This window comes from Anomaloglossus baeobatrachus, chromosome 1 (genome assembly GCF_048569485.1).
Source record: "Anomaloglossus baeobatrachus isolate aAnoBae1 chromosome 1, aAnoBae1.hap1, whole genome shotgun sequence".
Classification (NCBI taxonomy): domain Eukaryota; kingdom Metazoa; phylum Chordata; class Amphibia; order Anura; family Aromobatidae; genus Anomaloglossus; species Anomaloglossus baeobatrachus.
Window position 1 is genome coordinate 56,795,575 of NC_134353.1, and position 6,074 is coordinate 56,801,648.

Below are 6,074 nucleotides of genomic sequence, written 5' to 3' on the forward strand. Positions count from 1 at the left end.
TCAAATATTTGGGCATCTGTACATACGATCTCCTCATGACCCACTTCAACATGAGCTGGTGAGAGGCCAGAATGTGCGAATGGAAACGTGAACAGCTCTTACGAGTGTCCAAGTGTGGGATCAGTAAAGAGAGGCCGTACTGGGCACAGCCTTAAAAGGGAGGCCGACATGACTGGGTTAGGTTGGGAGTTTTTTAAGTGATGGGGGTTAGGCAGGGGTTAAAGATACTTAGATGGGGTGGAAATAGAGGAAGTTTGAATTGTGCATTGTGGGCGTAGTTAGTGGGGGCGGGAACAATTAAGGGGTTTATAAGGGGTGGTCAGTTAGTGGGGTCATCCTTTTTAGCACAGGAAACGGAACAATCTACCTGTCCTTGTGTGCCAGCTTACCTGCCCCAGAAAATGGAGTCTGTGGATGCCATTCTTCAACAGCTTAGAACCGCTGCCGGCCTGATGGGATCAGACTGGCTCCAGGCTTCAGTGAACAGCCTGCTGCAAGGGGCCGGGGATGCTCCAGCTCAGCCATCCCCCGAACCATGCCGGTCACGGAGGACCAGGCCTCTGGCGCGCCTAAGCCCAGAAGCTATCCCTCGGGTCCGGCGCCAAATAAGGAGCCCCTCAGGGGACCCTTCAGGTCAGGGTGCCGCCAGGCCCGCCGCCTCGCGCCGGTCCCGTCCTGGGAGGAATCCTGCTTCACGGCGGGGCCTGCAGCAGAGGGAGGTGTCGGCCTCCCTCCCATCTAGGACAACGCAGGAGGAGACAAGAACGGCGTCGGCAGGAGCTCAGGAGCCTGCATCGCCCGCCCGGCGCAGAGGAGAGGGAGCACGGAGACCACAGGCCGGGGTCTCTCAGCGTGGGTCACGGAGCAGGCAGCAGTCGGCAGCCCCTCCTCCCTCCATGGAAGAGAACAGATCACGCAAGCGATTGGTCCTCAGCGTTGTCTGTCTCCAGCCAGCAGACACAGCCACGCCCCCCGATGATGACAACTTCCGGCCAGCCGGGGCTGGCCCTCCCACAGCCAATGTCAACATCCTGCCAACAGATGCTGGGCTTTCCTGTTCAGGCGATCCCTCCCGGCCAGCAGGTGCTGGACCTGCAACCCCACGGATTACCTCCCGGCCAGCAGGTGCTGGGCCTGCAACCCCACGGATTACCTCCCGGCCAGCAGGTGCTGGGCCTGCCATTACTAGATATGCCACCCGGCCAGCAGGAGCTGGCACGACTACATGACCACGTCGAAAGCGATTCGCTCGCATCGAGCCTCCTCCATCAAGGCCGTGGGGGCTCTGCTAGAGTCGAATCGGATGATGCAGGAAAGCGTCAGGAACCAGGATCTTCGGCTGCTGGGCTCACAGCACCCAGGCAGCCAGGTGAGAACCCTTCTAATTTTTCTCTTAACCACATATTACCCTGCCCTTTAGTTAGTGGTGCTGAGGGGCCATCAGGGGGGGAGCAGTCAGGGCCCAGGGTAGATATGTTAGCACAGGGGTTGCGCACGCTAGCGGTTATTTTAGGTTCGGTGGGAGTCCAAGGGGGGATATCACCGGCGGTGGCATGGACGGGTAGCTCGAGCGTAGGTGCAGTATCGGCTGGGGGGCTTGGCGTGTTGTCTGGTGCATTTGCCAATCCTTTACCGGAAGTCGGGGTTCCAGCCGGGAGTGCGATTGGTGTCGGAGCACATAGTCAACCCCCTTCGGTTAGTCAGGGAGAAAAGGAAAACGACGACGTGGTACGGCTCGATGATTCAGCAAAGAGGGAGGTGTACGTCTGCTTTGAGGGGCCGCTGGGGGCCCACCTTAAACAAGAAGTGCGGGAAAAGATATGGCGTAATGAGTACGTAGATATTTTTTCCCTTTTGCCATTAGAACGTTTTAATTTAGACCGGGCCAGGAAGGATGAAGGAAAGAAAGAGGACGAAGAAAAGAGGAGGTACCGTTTAATTCCGCGAACTTTTTCTAACTGGCTGCAGGCATTCGCCATACTAGCCCGCGTGATAGGGGAAAAAGCACCGGATAATTGTTCCGGACTTTTTTGCTACATGGATGCTATTGGCGAAGCCTACAGGGTGTACGGGGGTCAGGGATGGCTTAGGTATGACGAACAATTTCATCAACGCAAGGCGGTACGTCCCAACATTCGTTGGGATCATAAAGATATCAGCCTTTGGATGAAGGTTTCTTCACCCAATAGGTCTGGTTTCGGTGGACAGTCCTTTCCAGGGAGCGGAGGCGGCCCTGTCCAGGCTGGGCACACAGTTGCCCTGCAGAAAGGATTGTGCTTCCTATTTAATGAGGGGGCATGCAAGTTCGGGGGCAAGTGTAAATTCAAACACGAATGCTCTGTGTGCAGTGGGGGTCATAGCGCATCCAAATGCTTCCGAGGGGGAAAGCAAAAAGGGGGAGATAATGCCGAAAAAAGGAGTGACACCGGTGCGGCTGGCAGAGATGCAGCATTTTCTAAATAGATACCCTGATCGGGCGGCGGCGTTCTTGTTGGAAGACGGTTTTAAGCATGGTTTCAGGATTCCGTTTGTTGATAGGGAGTTTAGTTTTTGTACAAAAAATTTAAAATCGGCGTTAAGATTTCCGGAAGTTGTATCTGAGAAATTAATGAAAGAGGTTGCTTTAGGTCGCATGGACGGGCTTTTCTCTGTGGCTCCCCTAAGGAACCTAAGGGTTTCACCGCTGGGCGTGGTTCCAAAAAAGGAGCAGAACAAATTTCGGCTTATCCATCACCTGTCATTTCCCAGGGGAGCATCTGTGAATGACGGGATTGATCCGGACCTGTGTTCAGTTATTTACACGTCGTTTGACTCGGCTATCGAATGGGTGAGAACATTTGGAAAAGGAGCTTTGTTGGCAAAAACGGATGTTGAAGCGGCGTTCCAATTATTGCCGGTTCACCCAGATTGTCTGCATTTATTAGGGTGTTTTTGGAACGGAGGTTTTTTCATTGACCGCTGTCTGCCAATGGGCTGTTCTCTGTCTTGTGCCTATTTTGAGGCTTTTAGTACATTTGTGGAGTGGGTTGTAAAGGAGGTCTCGGGTGTGAAATCTTTTATACATTATCTAGATGATTTCTTGTGTATAGGCCCGGCTGATTCTTTCGAATGCTCCCTGCTACTGCATACCATGGAAACGGTAGCTCGGAGGTTTGGCATTCCATTGGCAGCAGATAAGACTGAAGGGCCGACTATGGTATTGAGCTTTTTAGGCATTGTCATTGATACAGTAGCTATGGAGTGTCGACTACCAGAGCAAAAAGTGGCAGAGCTTTTGGTGGAGGTGAAGAGAGCCAGGCAGTTACGAAAGATAACGTTGAGAGAACTTCAGTCGCTACTTGGGAAGTTAAATTTCGCCTGCCGCATCATGCCCATGGGCAGGGCCTTTTGCCGAAGGCTGGCAATGGCAACAGGTGGGGTAAAAGCTCCTCATCATTTCATTAGGTTAAAAAAGGAACTTAGTGTGGGCTGATTTTCTGAAAGTTTACAATGGAAAGACGTTGTGGATGGACCCTGTGGAAAAACTGAGTGTGGCAGGCCTATTCATAAGCACGGTGGGGGCTGAGGGTTTTGGAGCATACTGTCATGGCAGCTGGATTTATGGCAAGTGGCCAATGGAGTGGAGGTCCGCGGGTTTGTTGCAAAATGCGACATTGATCGAACTGTTCCCCCTGGTAGGGGCGTTGACACTTTGGGGTGACAGGTTCAGGAATAAAAAACTGAAGTTCTGCGGCAGCAATGAAAAAGTGGTGTCAGCAATTAATTCATTGTCAGCGGCGTCCCCCCCGGTAGTTAAGGTGTTGCAAAAACTGGTTCTTTTGTGTTTGTCTTTAAATTCTTGGTTGGTGGCGGAATTTGAAGCGGGGGCACATAATCTTATCGCTGATTCAATTTCTTGTTCACAGACGGCGCTTTTTCAGAGATTGGCACCTGCAGCAGAAGCTAAAGGTCTGACTTGTCCAATGGAGTTGTGGGTTCTGCCATTCGAGCGGCAAGGAAGCTGATTTCCGGATCATTATCAGGTGGTACCTGGTCAGCCTACTCACAGGCTTGGAAGGTTTGGGAGGATTGGAAGTTATCTGTAGGGGCGACATGGAGGACGATGGTCGGTTGTTACTGCTAGTAGGCCATTATCGGGAAGCTGGTTGGTCGGTTCCTAAAGTTAATCGTTTTTTAGCTGGTTTAGCCTTTGGCTTCAAGGTTAGGGGCCTTAAGGATGTAACAAAATCCTTTTTAGTTGTACAAGCGCTAAAAGGATGGAGGAGAGGTTGGAAAGTGGAAGATAAGAGAAGACCAATTTCTTACGACTTGCTGTTGAGTTTGGGGAGGCAAGTGGATAGGGTTTGTACTTCTATTTGGGAGAAGCGTCTCTTTAAGTTAGCTTTTTCCTTGGCATTCTTTGCAGCTTTGCGGTTAGGGGAGCTGGTGTGCACCTCCAGATTTAAAAGGGATGGTCTATCGAGGGATAGTGTCAATCTTTATGAGGACAGGATTGAAATATTAGTCCGTTCTTCTAAAACTGATCAGTTAGGAAAAGGTTGCAGAGTGGTGGTGTTTGGAGTCCCCGGATCGGCGATGTGTCCGGTCCGTTGTTTAAGGGAATTCGGTTCAGTAGCTGGTGGGGCTAACATTCCGTTGTTGGTGCATGCGGATGGTTCCTCATTGTCTCGATTTCAATTTATATCTATTTTCAAACGCTGTTTGGAGTGGGGTGGTTTCTCATCAGCGTATTTTGGCAGCCATTCGTTCAGAATAGGGGCAGCCACTGAAGCAGCCAGGAGAGGGCTCAGTGATGAAGTGGTAAAAAGGATTGGAAGGTGGGAATCTGGAAGATTCAAGTCATATGTGTGAATTGACAGGTTGTGAAATGTGAAAATGTTTTTACTTTATGTTTCAGTGTCCGGTTTCTTCTTAGTTTTTTCTTTTGTTGTTCCCTCAGGTGCTGGCCCTCTCCTAGTGTGGATCATGGGGCATTCTTTTGTCTTCTGGGCGGCATTGCGTGCTGCAGTTCGTCCGAGCGGTAGGAAATTACATTTCTCTAGGGAGGATGCTATACTTCGCTGGATTGGTAAACGTGGCATGGCATGGAAACAGTTCCTACCTGAATTTAATTTTTTTGCGAGGCTGGATCGGGCCCCTGATGTGCTAGTGTTGCACATTGGGGGCAATGATCTGGGAAAAAGGCCTTTTCGGGAGCTGATAAAAGATATTAAATTTGATCTCTTGCGGTTATGGGCAATGTACCCAAAGGTAACAACAGTGTGGTCGGATATTGTCCCAAGGAAGGTCTGGCGAGATGCAAGGTCCGTAGATAGGATAAATAAGGCGCGCGTTAAGGTAAATAGAGCCGTGGGTCGCTTTATGGCCAGAAACGGGGCAGTGGCGGTCCGTCATCCGGATTTGGAGTCGGGGGATGGCGAATTTTGGAGAGGGGACGGAGTCCACCTAAATGCGGTAGGTTTGGACATATGGTGTGTGTCAATACAAGAAGGCATTGAGGTCGCTCTAAAGTTGTGGAGGGACATAAATGTTTGAGGTTTGCAAAACATTTATGCTTGTGGCGAAGGGGAGGAGGGTCCTCGAAGTTGGAATCTGGGGTTTGTGGCGGAACGGTGGGGGGGAACCTGTCAGGTTCTGGACCCCTCATGTGCACTCTTTATATGCCGGCGGGTAGAGGAATCCCGTGGTAGGCCTGGTGGGCCGCGGGTTGGGGACATGTGTTCAGATGAGGCCAGGTTGTTGGTTAACTGGTGCCTCCGAGCCGGTGCTTGAGCGGCTGGAGGTAAAACATCAGTCTGGCTATAGTTTGGGTAGAATACCCGTCGGCAGGTTTTGGGGCTTCGAGGACCACCCTCCGGTTCTGTTGAGTGTATTTCTGTTATTTATGTTGTTTTGTTATAATAAAAGGCTGCTGTGGCCAATAAAATCCATATTGGTGTACAGTCTGTTTATTTTAGATAAGGTAATGGTGGGGGGTTTATGTAAAGTCTTCAAGAATGACTCGACCATACCCGTTGTCATGTCCGAGGACGTGTACTCAGCCTTGTGGTAGGAAGGAGGATCAGGTTCTGAAA

At 51.0% G+C, this 6,074-nt stretch overlaps 1 pseudogene; it reads left to right on the forward strand.

Annotated features, from left to right (window-relative positions):
* Positions 1-978: 978 nt before the first annotated feature.
* On the forward strand, positions 979-4,851 carry LOC142263652 (uncharacterized; annotated as a pseudogene).
* The last annotated feature ends 1,223 nt before the right edge of the window (positions 4,852-6,074 follow it).